The sequence below is a fragment of the Neofelis nebulosa genome, chromosome 5, assembly GCF_028018385.1.
Source record: "Neofelis nebulosa isolate mNeoNeb1 chromosome 5, mNeoNeb1.pri, whole genome shotgun sequence".
NCBI classification, from domain to species: Eukaryota; Metazoa; Chordata; class Mammalia; order Carnivora; family Felidae; genus Neofelis; species Neofelis nebulosa.
The window spans coordinates 87,552,342-87,571,278 of record NC_080786.1 but is presented as its reverse complement, the minus strand read 5'-3'; positions in this window follow the sequence as shown (position 1 = coordinate 87,571,278).

The window sequence follows — 18,937 nt, the reverse complement described above, 5'->3', positions numbered from 1 at the left end:
ATCTCCCTTATCTCTTTCTTGACCTCTAAGCTCTGTAGAGCATCTCTATCAGAAGCTTTGCTGCAATCCAGACAGCCATGGGGTTCCATGTACCCTAACCACATAAATCAGTCAACTTGATCTACTAACACAGTCTAGAGTGCTGGTTGCCACCTGGAGCTGTATGTGGCTGCCCTGTCCCTTTCTACTTTTCAGAGATTCTGATAGACTCTCCCCCTGGGGGAGGCCAGAATCTCCTGAGGGTGGTGGGGACAGGATAGTTAGAGGAGGGAAGCCATAGAGGGGCATGGTTAAGAGTTTGGACTTTGGAATGAGACAGACCTACGACTTTGGGCTAGCTTACTCAATCTCTCTTGCATCCCATTTTCTTCACCTGTAAAATGTGAGTGATAAAACTTACCATAATGACATCCCAGGACAGAAGTGGCTATTGCCATTGTTGCTGCTGCTGCTGCTCCTGTGAGCTGCTTGGGAATCTGGGTGAATGTAGATCTGAATCCAGATCTTCAGTGTCCCCCGAGGCATGTTCCTTAATGCAGCTAAACCCTTTTCAGGCTTCTGCATCTGTAAAATTGAGAAACCTGACTCTCAGGCTGCTGTGAACTCTGTGTATACCCAGCATAGAGCCTGGGGCACAAAGCAGCTTAAATGTTTGCTTCTTCTCCTTCCCTTCTTCTCCTATAAACAAGGAAAGTAATGTTAGTCTGGCATGACCTATTCTCAGGAAACTCAGGGTGGCTCCTTTATAATCGCTCTGTTTTCTCTGTCTTCGGAGAGACACCCTGGATTTACTTTTGAGCCTGATTTTATGAAGACTCTAAATTGTTTTTAAAAACAAATGCTAACTATATATTTCTCCAGCAGGCCACTTAGTTCGTTAGGAAGCCCTCTTGAGTCACTATGTTTATTTTTATGCCCATTTTACCCAGGCAGTAAGTGAAGGTAAGGGTTAATAATGGCCCCATTGCCATGTAGTAACAAGGGATGATAGGAATGGAGAAGGGCTTTGATCCACACTTTCAAACTCCAAGTCTTATGCTTTGCCTTTACACACAAAAAATTAGATTTTTAAAAATAAGCCTGGGGCACCTAGGTGGCTCAACTGGTTAAGCATCTGACTTCAGCTCAGGTCACGATCTCACAATTTGCGAGTTCGAGCCCTGCATCGCGCTCTGTGCTGACAGCTCAGAGCCTGGAGCCTGGAGCCTGCTTTGGATTCTGTGTCTCCCTCTCATTCTGGCCCTCTCCTGCTCATGCTCTCTTTCTCTCTCAAAAATAATAAAATAAAAAATGCATAAATAAAAATAAGCTCAATTACATATGTAAATTAATTTCCTAAAAAAAAAATCAGAACAGGGACTTAGCTGGTTAAGTGTTCAACTCTTGGTTTCAGCTTAGGTCATGATCTCACGTTTCCTGAGTTCGAGGCCCATGTCAGGCTCTGTGCTGGCAGCGTGGAGCCTGCTTGGGATTCTCTTTCTTTCCATCTCTCCCTGCCCCTCCCCTGCTAGCATGCTCTCTCTGTCTCTCTCAAAAATAAATAAATAAACTTAAAAAAAAAATCAGAACATTACTGACATACATTCTTTGTCCATCACTTTCCATTAGAACTTGTTCTTGTCTCCACATCCCCAGGAGTAACTATTATTTATGAGTTTGATATGTATGCCCCAGAGCTTTAAAAAATATAGACATTTCCATTCCTTTATATATAAGTCTACACAAAATACACCGTATTGTGTTTGAGGGAGTATTTTCACAGAGATGGCATCATGTATGGTTTAGCATCTTGCATTTTTTACTCCACATTTTGAGAGATCTTCTGTTGAAACGCATAAATCCGGTCTGTTCCTTCCGTCCGCAGTATTCCATTCAAATGTGCCATGCTTGATCGACCCTTCCGCTGTTGGTAGCCCCATGCCCTTGCCCCATTTCCCAGTGCTTCTGAGGGCTGGAAGCTTTGTGGACTAGGCCCTGAGCCATTTTCAGAAAGCCTCCTGGGCTCACAGACTTACTCAGCTGGGGAGTTCACTTTGAAAGCAGAGGCCACCGGCTGACCTTAACTGTCTGGGTTCAAGATCAAGGGCTTCCCCCAGGCCACCTGCCGCAGAAGCAGGAAGGCCCGGCAGAGCCCCAGGGGCTTGCTGCAACTTCAGTCCCTCCCTGCTGGGCCAGCCCTCCACAATGCTGCTGGCCAACAGGACCTGCTAACAGTGTAAGATAAAAAGAGAAGTACAATAAACACGGTAACTGATAACTCTAACTCGGCTGTTACTGAGTAAATGGCAACAGTAAAACAATAAAAACAAACTAAGTGATTATAGTGCAAATACAAAAACAAAGAGAGATTAGACCCTTTTTGATGAGGCCTTGATCTAAATTAGGACTCACCAAGAACAGGGCCTGAGGTTGGTGCCAGGGAGCACCTCTCCTTGGGAGTACTTCCTCTCTCCTGCAAGAATTCATCCTTCCTCATGGAATCGAGTCTGGGGTCCTCCTGAGCTGTAGTCCTTGTTTAGGGCCCATCGTGGCGAACTCCCAGCCCAAACTTCTTCTGGTTTGGTAGCGACACATTTGGATCACCCGGGAAGATTTAAAACAAACAAACAAATAAGCAAACAATTTCCCAGTAGTTGGGGGTAAATCAATTCGTGGGTGGGGAGCTATGAATTAATACTACATTAATTTGTAGTTTTTGCTTATTTCCATGGTGTAAATACTGCCCCCATGGCCCATTTAAGTTGCTCAACTGCTTTACCAACTGGCTTGCAAATTCATTCATTCATTGTTCAAGATAGTGGCATCAATTTAGAACCCTTTGTAGCTTTTCTGCTTTCCAAGAATTTCCAGTATACACCATGATCACGGAAAGATCAACCAAACAAACTTCAAGAAGTTATTTATGGCCAAATAATCTATAAAGCAACTCTCTGAAATCTCTTTCAGAAAGTTTATAGCAGAAAATATTCAATGTGGGCTGCGGGCATGTTTTACTGTGTTTGACATGATACACAGGGGCTTCCATGAGGAAGTATTTCCAGGGCCTACCAAGAGCACAGGAGAGAAGGCAGTCCTCACTATGGGGAGGCAGACAAAAGAAGCAGCCACTGGCCACAGAAACCCTCCTCTGCACAACCTTAGAGTTCACAGGGAAGGAAGCTTCCAAGATTCTGAGAGGTAAAGCAACTTGCTCAAGGTCAAATGGCCAGGTCCCAATTCAGGACTTCTGAACCCAGAATTAGGCCCCTTTCCAAAACATACTAGGGCACTCTTCATGGAGTCTGAGACCTCGACTCAGGTCTGGAAGCTTTAAAGTTAGGGTATTCCCTCCCTTTGCCCGTTTCTTGACCCTGAACCACGCGCTGCAGGGGCTGACCTGGCAGATCCCAAGTTGATCCCACCTGAGCCATGAGTGCCCAAGGTGGGGAGGGGCCTGTAAGCCCACAGCCACCTGACACCCAGGAGAAAGCCTTAATTACCCATCTCTCAGCCACACCCGTGCAAGGCTTCCCAGGACAGGAGAGGTGCCTATGGGGCAGGAGTAAGGGAAACCAGGAGAGCATTCAGACCTTCTGCAAAGGTGAGGAGGCGAGCTAGTGTGGTTCCTAGGGCAGGCCCACACACAGGGAGCTGTTTCCTGCAGCCCAAGTCATATAACCCAGTAGAGGTGGGCAGGCAGTCATTCCTACAAAGATGAGGGTATTCCCCCACCACTTGCAGTGAGCTATGCCCCCAGGAGCTCCTTGGATCACCCTTTCAGTGGCAAAGCTACCGTTTCCCCACTTCCTGCACTGGGGAGGGTTGAGGACTCTCTTGTGGTCAGGGTCTGCTTAGCTAGAAGTGCGGCATAGTCTCAGTAAGAGTGAACTTAGGCGGAGAACAGTTGATTCCCTCGAGTATCATTTACTCTGGCCAGCTCTGGGCTTGCTGGAGTGGGGGTGGGGCTGGGGAGGTATCCCCAAATAGCCCTCAGGGTGGCTTGGGAGTCCTGGCCTCCAAGGTCAGCATTGCAACTGAGAATCCTGGAGAGGCCCTGCTCTATACCCTCCTTGGCATGTTTCCCTGGTCAGACCAGCTGGGCATAGCTGGGAGGAGGAAAGGGCAGGCTCCCTGTGCGCTGGTGAGGGTATCTGCTCCCTGTGGCAACCTCTCCTGTCTCTAAAATTATATGTGGATTAAAAACACTCCATCTGGCAAGAGCAGATGGAATCGGGCAGAAGCATAGTCAGGACACTGGATTTCAGATCTGTGGCTCTGTGTGTATCAGGAAGAAAAATATAAAAGACAAAAAGGCCAGGAGAGAGGTATATGATAAGGTGTGTGTGTGTATGTGGTGTTAATGTGCCACATGATGTGCGGAGGGGACACTGACTCAGTGTGGGTGCAAGGAAGCTGATTTTGTGAGGAGGAGCGGATTCATCAAAGGAAATGGGAAATTCAAGTCAGAGCAGATGAGGGAACTGGAAAGCAGAGCAAATTGGGAGCGGTCAAAGAAAGACAGCAATGCCCTCCAGTCTCCCAGAGCACAAAACATTCTAACAAAAGTCTGAATAAGGAGAGGAGAGGTCCAGCTACACCAGTTCCTCGAGGGCCTAAGGGCATCCCTCCTGCCCTGAGACACAGCTCGAAAGAGTGAGAGCAGAAGGCAGTGCCAGTCAAGGATATGGCTGCAAGCAGCAGAAAACCTGATGTGCAGGCGCTAGAACAAATAGGGGTTCTTTGTGTCCCATAATAAAATATCTGAAAGTGGGTGGGTATGGTGCTCAATAGTGTCGGGGCTGGCATCTCTGTGGTTCTCTTGGCTTTTCCTGTGGAAATATGGTGACTGTGGTTTCAAATATCAGGATCCTTTTCAAAATAGGAAGAAAGACAAGGGAACGGAGCCAGGCAACTTCCACTTGAGTCTCATTGCCCAGAACTGGTCACATGGTCACCCCCAGTCGCGAGGTAGGCTGGGGAAGCAGAGCGCAGGGTTGTCATGGCTTAGCCCTGCGGGCCACTCTGTTGCCCAGGCAAAATCGGGGTTCTGTTAGCAGGGAAGTAGGGGAAATGGACATTGGGAAGGCAACCAAGCCCAGAAGGGACACCCTGAATGGCAAACATTTTCGGTAGGGACTGAGTTAATATTCCAAAGTTGAGCTGAAGAACGCTTTGAGACCGGCAGTCCAAGACCCTTGGTAACAATCCCTTCAATCATCACTCATTGTCTCATTTAACCTTCACAGCAACCACATGAGTTAAATGCTCTTATTTCTCCCATACTGCAGGAGAGGAAGGAGAGTTTCATACATTGCACATCACACTTGGCAGGAATACACATCTGAGTCAAGATTTCACAGGCTCTAATATTCCTCAGCTTTTTTTTGATCCTAAACTATTTGCTCCTTATAGGAAGCTGTCCCACCCTACTTCACTAAGTTACTGATCTCTGACCCTTCCCCAGGATCCAAACACCAGTAAAGAGGTTTTCGAAGTCAGACAGACCTGCATGCAGATTTTTTTTAAATTTTTTTTTTTAACATTTATTTTTGAGACAGAGAGAGACAGAGCATGAATGGGGGAGGGTCAGAGAGAGGGAGACACAGAATCCGAAACAGGCTCCAGGCTCTGAGCTGTCAGCACAGAGCCCGACGCGGGGCTCGAACTCACGGACCGTGAGATCATGACCTGAGCCAAAGTCAGCCGCTTAACCGACTGAACCACCCAGGCGCCCCTGCATGCAGATTTTGATTCTTCTACTTGTCAGCGTGTGGCCTTGGGCAAGCTACTGCACATTCTGGGCCTCCTAAACCTTGAGAAGTGGCAGGATTAAATAGATGGTGGGTTAGGGCACCCAGCACAATGCCTAGAGACGGCAGGTGTTTGATAGCATCGGTGCTCTGCCAGAGATACAGCAACGTGGAAGTTCAGCCATGGACCACCTCTGGTTTTGCATAAACCAAGGTCACGTTGTTTCCCACACACTTTCCTGACAAAATCTAACTCTTTGTAATCAGGGGTCTTCTATTTTGTTTTCCTTTGCCACTAAAAAGCTGACTCGGCTTCAAGTCCTCAGTCGTTACTTCAGCTAACACTTACCAAGCATCCCCCAAGTGCCAGGCACTCTGCTACTTGGGGGCCGGGTCCTTGCCCACTGGGAGTTTACGGTCTGTGTGCAGAATGCCACATGCAGGCAAGTAACTCCAAAACAAGGCAGGCGTAGGGAGACATGTGCTATGATCATTCAAGATGCCGGGACTTGAGAGGTGGCAGGGGCTATCTGGGCGTGGTGTGGTCTTGTCATTCCTTCCCTAGGGAGCAGTTCTCCAGGGCTGCGGTGGAAGTGGTTCCACCAGCACCAGCTATGTAACTTGCAGGGCACCTTGTAAAAACAATTTCAACAACAGCAGAGCCTTAAACCAAATGTGGGGCCCTTTTGAGCACAGGGCCCTTTGTGACCGTGCAGGCCACATGCCCATGCAGTCGGCCCTCAGTGCCACCATTCCATGACCCCCACGCTGGTCAGTCAGATCCTGCAGAGACAGCAGCTGCTGCCTCTGGGAAAGGTGGGCAAGGGCAGATCTTGTGGGAGACAGGCCACTGGGCCTCCTCCAAGCTACTGACTGTGCGTCACAGCTCCTCACTTCTGCTTGAGACTCATTCCTGTCTGATGAGAGTCAGACTATGGGGGTGACGAGGGGTTTCCACAAGCTGGAATGGACAGCAATTTCCCCAGCGTGAGAAAGAGCTGCCCTGCGATGGTCTCAGGGTGGTTGACAATGTCCCGTCCCTCGCTATGTCTTCTGCCTCCCCCACAAACACCAGCAGAAGTTTCAGGGGCTAGGAAAAGGGATGTGAGCCACTGACACTAATAATCGCAGATTAAGGAAGCTCCAGGAACACTCTATTCCCAGAGACAGATGCCATGGACAGAAACTGAAATAGGACATATAATAAACTAGGCTATATATACAAGTATTTATTTGATGCCAACATAAAAGTGATATATCAAGTGACATCTTGGACTGGTTGGGCCCTCCGGAGGTCGAGAGCCTCCAGCTATTTCAAGGCAAATACAGAAAGTTCTGTGATGTGGAGCATCGCTGGGGCGTCAACCACCTGGGAGGCCATGTCACAGGTCTGAAGACGCACAGAGCTGACACTGCTGCCTCCTTGTACTGCTCTGCTGCCCACTTATGACTTATTTTGACCTTCCTCAGGGTCCAAGAACAGATCCTTGTCAACACCCCAGTTTGGTTGAGGACCTCTATTTCTGTGCCCTGCCTTTGGGACAAGCTCTGACTGAGGGCAACCCAGCTCCACTCCTTCGGCTTCAGCCCCAGACACCAGGCCAGAAAGACATAGGCTAGGCGTGGGATTCTCCTGGCAGCAATGCCAGAAGCAAGGAAACCATAAGTGTGCTGTGGTTAACCCTGGCTTGCAGGTCAGGCCTGAATTTGCCCCTTTAAAGCCCTCGGTTACAGAAAGGGTTAGAAACCCTCCTCTAGGGGCACCAGGGTGGCTCAGTTGGTTAAGTGCCCAACTTCGGCTTGGGTCATGGTCTCATGGTTTATGGGTTCAAGCCCATGAGTTTAGGATATGCAGCCAGGTCCCTCCAGTGGCATCCTCATTGATGGGTCGCAGCCAAGATAGGTCTCCTGGCTGGTTCATAAGCCCCAGGGAAACTGAGGCTTTGTAATGAACCTCTGTGTATCCCATCTGTGCTGAGCCCAGGTATCAGCATCTGGCACTCAGAGGGTGCAGGCAGAATTTCAGCTTGGCTTGCCCTCTTTAAAAATGACAATTTTTCGGGGCACCTGGGTGGCTCAGTTGGTTAAGCGTCCGACTTTGGCTCAGGTCATGATCTTGCAGTTTATGAGTTTGAACCCTGCTTCTGGCTCTGAGCTGTCAGCACTGGAGCCTGCTTTGGATTCTGTGTCTCCCTCTCTCTCTCTGCCCTCCCCTGCTCGTGCGCTCTCTCTCTCTCTCTCTCTCTCTCTAAAAATAAAGGAATGAGTTAAAAAATATTTTAATGTCGATTTTTAGCTACCATCAAAAAACTGGAAAATAACATTGGCCAGGATGGGGAGATAAATTGGAATCCTTGCGCACAGTTGATGGAATGTAAAACGGTGCTGCTGCTATGAAACACAGCATGGTGGTTCCTCAAAACGTTAAAACCTCCATATGATCCAACGAGTCCACTTTTGGGTGTGTATCCCAAAGAACTGAAACTAATGTCTTGAAGAGATATGTGTATATCCATGATCACAGCAGTAATATCCACAACAGCCAAAAGGTGGAAGCAACTCAAGTGTCCATCTACAGACAAATGGATAGTATATGCATCCGAATGTAGCATACACATACAACAGAATATTATTCAGCCTTAAAAAGGAAGGAAATTATGATACGTGCTACAACAAGGATGAACCTGGAAGACGTTATGCTAAGTGAAATAAGCCAGTCACAAAAAGGCAAATACTGTATGAATCCATTTCTGTGAGGTACTTGGAGTAGTCAAATTCATAGAGTAGAATGGTCGTTGTCAGAGGCAGGAATGGAGTGTTCTTGTTCAAAGCGTTTGTTTTGCAAGATGAAAGAGTTCTAGAGCTTGGTTTCACAACAAAGTGACTGTACTTAACGCTACAGAACTGAACAAATGATCATAAAAGTTGGATGGAGCCACAAAAGACTTCGAATAGCCAAAGAAATCTTGAAAAAGAAAATCAAAACTGGAGGCATCACAATTCCAGATTTCAAGTTATATTACAAAGTGGTAGTAATTAAAACAGTATGGGACTAGCGTAAAAATGGACACGTAGATCAATAAAATGGAACAGAAAACTCAAAAATGAACCCACAATTATACGGTCAATTAATCTTCAACAAAAGAGGAATGAATACACAATGGGAAAAAGACAGTCTCGTCAACAAATGGTGTTAGAAAAACTGGACAGTACATGCAAAAGAATGAAACTGGAACATTTTCCTTCAGCATACATAAAAATAAACTCAAAATGGATTAAAGACCTAAATATGTGACCTAAAACCATAAAAATACTTGAAAACAGCACAAGCAGTAATTTTCCCAATTTGAGTTGTAGCAACATTTTTCTAGATATGTCTCCTGAGGCAAGGGAAATAAAAGCAAAAAATAAGCTATTGGAACCACATCAAAATTAAAAGTTTCTGCACAGCAAAGGAAACAATCAACAAAACCAAAAGGCAACCTGCAGAATGGGAGAAGATATTTGCAAATGACATTTCCGATACAGAATTAGTATCCAAAATATATAAAGAACTGATACAACTCAACACCCAAAAAATAAACGACCCAATTTAAAAATGGGCAGAAGACATGAACAAACATTTCTCCAAAGAAGACACATAGAAAACAGACACATGAAAAGATGCTCAACATCACTCATCATCAGGGAAATGCAAATCAAAACTATCTATGAGATATCACCTCACACCTGTCAGAATGGCTAAAATCAAAAACACAAGAAACAACAAGTGTTGGTGAGAATTTGGAGAAAAAGGAACCCTTGTGTACTGTTGGTGGGAGTGCAAATTGGTGCAGCCACTGTGGAAAACCATATGGAGGTTCCTCAAAAAATTAAAATTAGAACTACCTTACAACCCAGGAATAGCACTACTGGGTATTTACCCCCCAAATAGGAAAACACTAATTCAAAGGGATACATGCATCCCTACGAGTACTGCAGCCTTATTGACAAATAACCAAGACATGGAAGCAGCCCAAGTGTCCATCAATTGAAGAATGGATAAAGAAGATGTGGCATATATATACAATGGAGTAGTATCCAGCCATAAAAATGTATGGAACTTGCCATTTGCAGCACCATGGATGGAGCTAATGTGCATTATGCTAAGCAAAATAAATCAGAGAAAGACAAGTACCATATGATTTCCCTCATAATGTGGAATTTAAAAAACAAAACAAATGAGCAAAGGGAATAAAAGAGAAAGAGTGAGACAAACCAAGAAACAGACTCTTAACTATAGAGAACAAACTGATGGTGACCAGAGGGGAGGTGGGTGGGAGGATGGAGGAAATAGGGGGTGGGGATTAAAGAGTGCACTTATCATGATGAAGTAAAAGAAAATAAAAATAACAACAGCAAAAAGCACTATTGAACTGTATGCTTAGAAGTGGTTAAAATGGTAAATTTTATATTGTGTGTAGTTTACTACTATTAAAAGCATTTTGCCACTATTGAAAAATAAAAATCTTAACATTTTGTTGTTTTTCTGCATATAAAAGAAATACTTATTAAAATTCTTGAACTAACAGAAAAGCCTAAAGAAGCAAAGATGTGATATATCTCATATATTACGTGAAAAAAATCTCAGAATGAAATAAAAGTTACCATTAACCTCACTACTCAGAGACAACTGCTGTTATTAACATGATATACTTCCTTCTGTATTTTTTTAAAATTAAAAAAAAATTTTTTTTAACATTTATTTATTTTTGAGACAGAGAGAGACAGAGCATGAACGGGGGAGGGCCAGAGAGAGAGGTAGACACAGAATCCGAAGCAGGCTCCAGGCCCTGAGCTGTCAGCACAGAGCCTGACGCGGGGCCTGAACTCACGGACCGCGAGATCATGACCTGAGCCGAAGTAGGACGCTTTAACAGACTGAGCCACCCAGGCGCCCCTAAAATTTTTTAAATGTTTATTTATTTTTGAGACAGAGAGACAGAGAAAGACAGAGTACAAGCAGGGTAGGGGCAGAGAGAGAGAGAGAGAAAGAGAGAGAGAGAGAGAGACAGAATCTGAAACAGGCTCCAGGCTCTGAGCTGTCAGCAGAGCCCGACATGGGACTCAAACTCATGAATCACGAGATCATGACCTGAGCCGAAGTTGGACACTTAACCAACTGAGCCATCCAGGCACCCCTACTTCCTTCTGTATTTTGAACATATATACATGTGTAAACATCTATCCATCCATCTGTAATTTATATCATTCAATAGGTACAATTATAGGGGCACCATGTGGCTCAGTCGAGCAAGTGTCTGACTTTAGCTCAGGTCATGATTTCATGGTTCATGAGTTTGAGCCCTGCATCGGGCTCTATACTCAGAGCCTAGAGCCTGCTTCGGATTCTGTGTCTCCCTCTCTCTCTGCCCCTCCCCCACTTATCTCTCTCTCTCTCTCTCTCTCTCTCTCTCTCTCTCTCTCTCTCAAAGATAAATAAACATTTAAAAAATTAAATAGGTACAATTATATATGCTATGTTTTCACTTAATGTATTATAAGTATTTCCCCAAATCTCCCATAACATGATTTTTAATGGCTTCCTGATATTTAATCATATGGACATAACAAAATTTGTTCAACTAGTGTTCTACTTCTGAACATTCAGGTTGTTTGAACTTCAGTATTTTAAACAATACTGTGATAAACATCCTTATGTATATACTGTTGTCCACATTCCAAGTCATTTTCTTTAAAGAAAAAATATTTTTAATGTTTATTTATATTTGAGAGAGAGAGACAGTGCGTGAGCAGGGGACAGGCAGAGAGAGCGAGACGGAGACAGAATCCGAAGCAGGCTCCAGGCTCTGACCTGTCAGCACAGAGCCCGATGTGGGACTCAAACTCACGAACCATGTGATCATAACCTGAACTGAAGTCGGATGCTCAACCTACTGAGCCACCCAGGTGCCCCCCTCCCCATCCCCAGTCATTTTCTTAGAATCATTTCCCAGAGGTGAAGTTCTTGAGAAACAGACGGAGTGTGTTGGGGCAGATGGCGCACACTCACCAGGCCTCCTCTGATAACCCTGTTTTGGCTGATGGGGCCAGGACTCACCCAGTGCTCACACTGTCCCTTCCAAGGCTCCTAAGACCCCAGGCTTTCTCTCCTATCACTCCTGCTAGATTTGACTTGTGCGGGTGCTGGAGAACTAGATGCTCTGGGATTTAGGCAAAGTGAAACAGGGCTCCTCTGTCTCAGTGGGTTAACTTTGTAGGTTCAACCACCATCTTACAAAAAGTCCAGAATCTATTGTGGAAAGGGACTTAGAGATGGCCTCATTCAACCCTGTCATTTTATAGAGCAGAAAAATTAGGCACACAAGGAGGATAATATTCCCTTTCCATGATGGATAAACTGAGCTAAAACTGAACTTGGTCTATCACCCCAGGGAGGTTTAGGATCACAGCAGAGAGTAAATTCTCCAGCTCACTACATCAAGTGCCAGGTTCCAGAATAGCTGTGGGGTCAGCTGGGGCCATCTTCTGACAGCCTGAATGACAACTGTCTTATGACTGTTCAGGCGGAGCCGATAAAACTCTCTCCAGGACAGTGGCTCAGACTCTTATACAGTAAACTCAGAAAACCAGGTCTCACATTTATAATGCAGGCGCCCTTCTGTGGCAGGCTTGTGGGTGCGTGGTCTGCACCTGGACAAAGAGAGGCAGACAGGACCCAGACTTGCCCTGTGTGAGAAATGGAACAGGAAAGCACAGGGAAAGGATGCCACTTTGACTGAGCACCTGCTGTGTGCCAGGCCTGTGCTGGGCACCCACTTCATTGCCCCAGTCCTCAATACCACCCTCGGAGGTAGGCATTAGCTCCTTTTTGCAGATGAGTCTCAGAAAAGGTAAGGAACTTGACCAAAGATCAAACTAATAGCAAATGCAGTCAGGATTCCAGCCCAGGTTGACCAATCAACAGCTGTGGTCTTTTGTTTTGTTTTTTTAATGGGCTCATTTATTTATTTGTTTTTAATTTTTTTTCTTAAATTAAAACTTTCTATGGAAGTACAGTTGACACACAATGTTACTTTTGTTTCAGGCACACAACATAGTCTTTTTTTATACAATTAAATTTATTGGTAAAGATCATCTTTATAATTTTTTTAATTTTTTATTTTTTTAAATTTACATCCAAATTAGCATATAGTGCAACAATGATTTCAGGAGTAGATTCCTTAGTGCCCCTTACCCATTTAGCCCATCCCCCTCCCACAAGCCCTCCAGTAACCCTCGGTTTGTTCTCCATATTTATGAGTCTCTTCTGTTTTGTCCCCCTCCCTGTTTTTATATAATTTTTGTTTCCCTTCCCTTATGTTCATCTGTTTTGTCTCTTAAAGTCCTCATATGAGTGAAGTCATATGATTTTTGTCTTTCTCTGACTGACTAATTTCACTTAGCATAATACCCTCCAGTTCCATCCGCATAGTTGCAAATGGCAAGATTTCATTCTTTTTGATTGCTGAGTATATATATACCTCCATCGTATATATATAGCACATCTTCTTTATCCATTCATCCATCGATGGACATTTGGGCTCTTTCCATACTTTGGCTATTGTTGCTAGTGCTGCTCTAAACATGAGGGGGGGCGGGCATGTGTCCCTTCGAAACAGCACTCCTGTATCCCGTGGATAAATGCTTAGTAGTGCAATTGCTGGGTCGCAGGGTAGTTCTATTTTTAGTTTTTTGAGGAACCTCCATACTGTTTTCCAGAGTGGCTGCACCAGCTTGCATTCCCAACAACAGAGTCTTTTGACAGCCCTATAGGTTATGCTATGCTCATCACAAGTATAGCTACCATCTGTCACCATACAACACTATTGCAATACCACTGGGTATACTCCCTATGCTGTATGTTTCATCCTCATGATACCTTCGTTCCATAACATCTGCAGTGTTCTTACCACAACACTCATTACTCATGAGGGCCCTGAACACACTTCAGCACGTAATAATAAAAGAGAGACACATGAGGGCACCTGGGTGGCTCAGTTGGTTAAGTGTCCAACTCTCGATCTTGACTCAGGTCATGATCTCACGGTTCATGGGTTTGAGCGCCACATGGGGATCTGCACTGACAGTGCAGAGCCTGCGTGGGATTCTCTCTCATCCTCTCTCAAAATAAATAAATAAACTTAAGAAGAGAAAGAGAGACACACGCACAGTTATGCGCACGTTGGGAAACTGGTTTCATATCACAGTAAAAGGACAAATGAAAGGGAAGGTCAGTCAAGTGTGTTAAGAGGCAGCAGTGTGGTCTCCACTAGCTCCAAGCTCTGTGAATCACAGAATTCTGGTAGGAGTTGAGGGACCAACACGAAGGCCAGCATCCAAGGAGCCTAATGATAACCACAAGAAAAAGGCAGCCACGGTGGGGAAGGACGAAGCATGGTGCTGGGGGGGGGGGGGGGGGGGGAGGGCGGGGACCTCAGTGCCACTCGTGGCTGAGCCAGGCCCGCTGTGTCAGCCTGGGGGAGCCACTTCACCTCTCTGAACACCTCAGTTCTTCATGTGTAAGCTGGGGAAATTTCCCTCAAGCTCCTCCAGACAACACCCCATTTCAGTCCTTCCTTCTACAGCAAAATTCCTCCAAAGTGTTGTCTACACTTATCTCCAAGTCCTTTTTTTCTGATTCTATTTAAAAAATTGCACTTATTATGAATTACTTCTTAAATAAAAAACCCAACATGTATCATATGTTACAAAGAATATTCAAACAAACCTATGCACCTGCTGGTCAGCTTAAGAAATGGGGAATACCAAGGCATCTGAAGCCCCAACATCTTTCTCTACTCCACCCCAGAGTAAGCACTATTCCAAACTTAGCATATGTTATTCCCTTCCTCTCCATTAAATTTAAAAAAAAAATTTTTTTTTTTTTTTTGAGAGAGAAACACAGCTCAAGCTGAGGAGGGGCAGAGAAAGAGGGAGATACAGAAATTGAAGCAGGCTCAAGGCTCCAAGCTGTCAGCACAGAGCCCAACACAGGGCTCAAACTCATGAACCACGAGATCATGACCTGAGCTGAAGTCAGAAGCTTAACCGACTGAGCCACCCAGGTGCCCCTCCTCTCCATTAAACTTGTAAGTATTTATGTGTCCCTAAACTTTATATTATTATAATGCATTATATCTTAATAAACATTTATATATTATTAAACATTATATGTATCCTGCTGCTTTTTTATTTGTTGTGGATTGAATTGTGTCTCCCCCCTGCCCAAAAAGAACTATTGTGAGCCCTACCCCAGAATGTGACCTTTTTTGGAGACAAGGGCTTCATAGAGGTAATCAAGTTAAAGTGAGGTCATTAGGGTGGGCCTTACTCCAACATGACTGTTGTCCTTATAAACAGGGGACTTTGGGACACAGAGACACATGCACACAGGGAGAATGCCCAGGAAGACTGGAGTTCTGCCACCACAAGCCAAGGAACGACCAGAAACTAGGAGAGCGCCTTGGGTCACCTCCTCCCCTGGTGTCTTCAGAGCCAGTGTGGGCCTGTCAGCACCTTGATCTTGGACTTCTAGCCTCCAGAACTGTGAGAGAATATGTTTCCGTTGTTTAAACCGCCCGGTCTGTGGTACTTTATTATGGCAGCCCCAGGAAATGAATACATCATTCAATACGATATTCTTGAAATGCACTTGTTAATGAATGAGTCTGAGGGCTCTTCCTTTCCTCTCCATGTTCTGTTATATGACATACCACAATGTACCCATTTACTTTGAAAAGCTATATGGCTTGCTTACAGGTTTTGTGACATTGCAAACGGTGGCTGCCGGAACCTCCTGCACGGTGTGCCCTACGGGGAAGTGCCACTTGGGTCTTGACTGAGTAGCAGCAATCAGAGTGGTAACATACACCGCAAGATAATCCTGGCTGCTAAATCCTATCCCAGTCCAGTGGGTGTAAAATGGTATTTCCTAGTGCCTTCAATTTGCATTCTCCCAATTCCTAATCAAGTTAAGCATCTTGTTATGTTTACTGACAATGTTTTCTCTTGCAAAACACCTGGTTGCATTTGTCTTTTTTTCTTATTTATTTCTAGGAGTTCTTCAGGTATTCTGGACTCTAATTCTGCACTAATTATGCATTGCAAGTATCTTGTCTTATTTGGCACCTTTGTGCTTTATTTATGGTGTCTTCTGAGGAACAGAAGACTTTCGTTGTTTTCTTTTTAAAGAGGCTATTTTTAAGGACACTTTCAGGTTCACAACAAAAGTACAGATGAAAAGTACAGGGAGTTTTACACATTTACAGACCCTGCCACTGACCCCCCAACAGCCCCTACTAGAGTGATACATGTGTTACAATCGATTAACCTACATTGACACATCATTATCAGCTTTTCATTTTAGTGAAGTAGAATGTAGTCAACTTTTTCTTAACAGTTAGTGCTTTCAAGAAATTCTTTGTACCCCAAGGTCATAGAGGTATTCTCCTACACTCGCTGCTTAAGGCTCTATCTGCTGCCTGTCACGTCCATCGTGGACCTGGGGTTGATTCCTGAGAGTGCTGTGGGGCAGAGAGATCTGTAATGGGCAGGAGCACCCCGCCCGCTTTCTCACAGTGTTGCTGTGAAGGTCAGAACAGAAAATGTGCGTGAGAGGGCTCTGAGGGCTGCTGCCCTTGATTTGCTAAAGAATTGGTGGCACGTTAGGCTGCTGCCGTCCTCCTTACGAGGCTGGAGGATTCGTGTGGTCTTTGCAAGAGAGCAAGTTCCAGTAAAACAGCTGGGGTTGGTCTCCCCTCCACCCACACTCCACACTGCATCTGCCACCTCACGTTAGCAAATGAGGTTGCAAATATGGCCTGAGTCATAGAGAAAAGATTAAATTACACTCAGGAAATCCTGCTCACCAATGTGCTGGAGTAATGAGATTCAGAAAGATGTCTGTCAATAGCAGCAAAAAGCAAGTGTGGGTGCCTTGCAGGGAGACTGCTGCACCTCCCCGACCAGTGGGCACCTCCAGCCCGGCTCCTGCTCCATCTGGAGAGGCAACGATAGCTATAGATAGGTCTGTGATTAGAGACCCTTGCAGTCCTCCTAGAAGAGGCTGCAGAACCCGAGGAGGGGTGAGGCCAACTCCAGAGATGAAAGATTCAGGAGGAGGCAGATCCATGTGATGGAGGGCTGGTGGAGGTAGAGGGCTGAGAGCTGGAGGGAGGAGAGGAACAGGCCCACCAGGGAGCTGGCCATGCCAGAGAGCAGAGGCCTGGCTGCTGGAGGAAGCTGACAAAATCAAGCACACCCTCTGGCCTGCAGAAGGTGGCATTGTTCGTGCTCCCTGAAGCACACCATGACAGAGCCGGAGCTGAGGCAGGGCCCTGGCCAGGTGCCGGCTACGTGGGCCTGTGACACTGGCCGGAAATCCCTAGTTCCAGGATGTCAGCACTGGGCTAGGGCTGGGAGGAGGGAGGGATATGAAGTAAGTGGTGACACTTACTAGACTGTACACTTTAAATATGTCCAGTTTAGTCGGCTGTGTCTCCAGAAAGCTGTTACAAATGACAAAACAGCACGGTGGTCATTTTTATTACACATGCATATTGACAGGCAGAAGAAAGACTGGAAGGCTGTTCTCCAAAATGTTAACAATGGTTACAGTTCTGGGTTGTGGGAATTAACAGGGAACTTCCATTTTCTTCTCTGTGTTTTCCTACACTTCACAAATTTTCCAACAGAGACATGTTTCAGTTTTGTGGTCAGCAGAAAAAAGTGTTTACTTCAAAATAAGAGCAATCTCTAGGTTGCAGGGATCTGGAGAAGACTGGCAGCAGGGGGGCCACAGGCTGGGTCTGTGGCCGGTGCTCGGTGCCAGGAGCCAGCATAACTGAAGCAACCAGCCTCAGGGTGAAAAGCCAGCACTGGAGTGGGCTCTGGGGTCACACCTCAGCGCTGCCATTTGCTTGCTGAGTGGCCTAGAGCTAGGTGCTGGGCCATCTGGTGCCTGGGTTTCCCCAGCTGTGATATGGAGATGACTACAGAAGTTTCTGAAGGTGGCTGAGGGATTCAAGTGGCCCGTACAGGTGGCCCTAAGCAGGCTTCCCACAGTGCAGCAGAGACTGGGCGATGGCAGCTGCCATTCTCCGCCCCCCCCTCACCCTCCCCCCCCACCCCCATATTAGCCTCAAGGTATCAAAAAGAATAAAAGGGACTTAAAAGCTTTTCTTCCTTCCTTCCTTCCTTCCTTCCTTCCTTCCTTCCTTCCTTTCTCTTCCTTCCTTCCTTTCTTTTCTTTCTCTTTCTCTCTCTTTCTTTATCCCTCCCTTTCTTTTGTTCTTTTCTTTCTTTCTTCCTTTCTTTCTCCCTCCCTCTCTCATCTTTCTTTCTTTCTTTCTCTTCCTTCCTTCCTCCCTTTCTTTCTTTCTTTCTTTCTTTCTTTCTTCTTTCCTTTTCTTTCTTCTTTCTTTCTCTTTCTTTCTTTCTTTCTCTCTCTTTCTCCCTCCCTCTCTCTTTTTCTTTCTTTCTTTCTTTCTTTTTCTTTCTTTCCTTCTTTCTTTCTTTTCTTTCTTTCTCTCTCTTTCTCCCTCCCTCCCTCACTCTCTCTTTCTTTCTTTCAGATAAAAATAAAGAGAGTTGAATAATCTCTGAAACCAAAAGCTAGTTCTGGAATGGAAGGTTTTTGAGGTTTCTCTTAACTGGTACCAGAAATCTTTATCTCTCAACCAACTGTAACCACCACTGTGCCCTCCTCCCACCCACCAACAAATGTGCCGCTCTGGCTCCACTTCTCCCTCCCCTGACCCTCTCTTGTGAATAACCGGTCACTCCTCCTGGAGCTGCACTTCCAGGACACCTTACCCTGCCCTTCTTTTATTTGTTATTTGTTATTTGTTCTCTCCCCCCAAATACCCCTGGAGTAACCTGTGTCCTCCCCGCCCTCCAGGCCCAGGCCAATCTTTGGCTTGACATCCTTTTTAGGGGTCTGGAAGCTATCCTCAACTGCTTTGGCCTGGTACACTGGGCAGTTTACCGTGCTTCCCTGAGCCTCAGTTTCCTCATCTGTCTATTGGGGCTGATTACTCCTGCGCCGCCCCTAGCTCATGGGGGAACGTGCTCTGTAATGTATGCATTAAGCTTTGCACAACACAGGTGTGCCCACAGCCTCCTAGGAAGAGGAAGCCTTCCCTGACACTCTGCCCTCCACCCGAAGG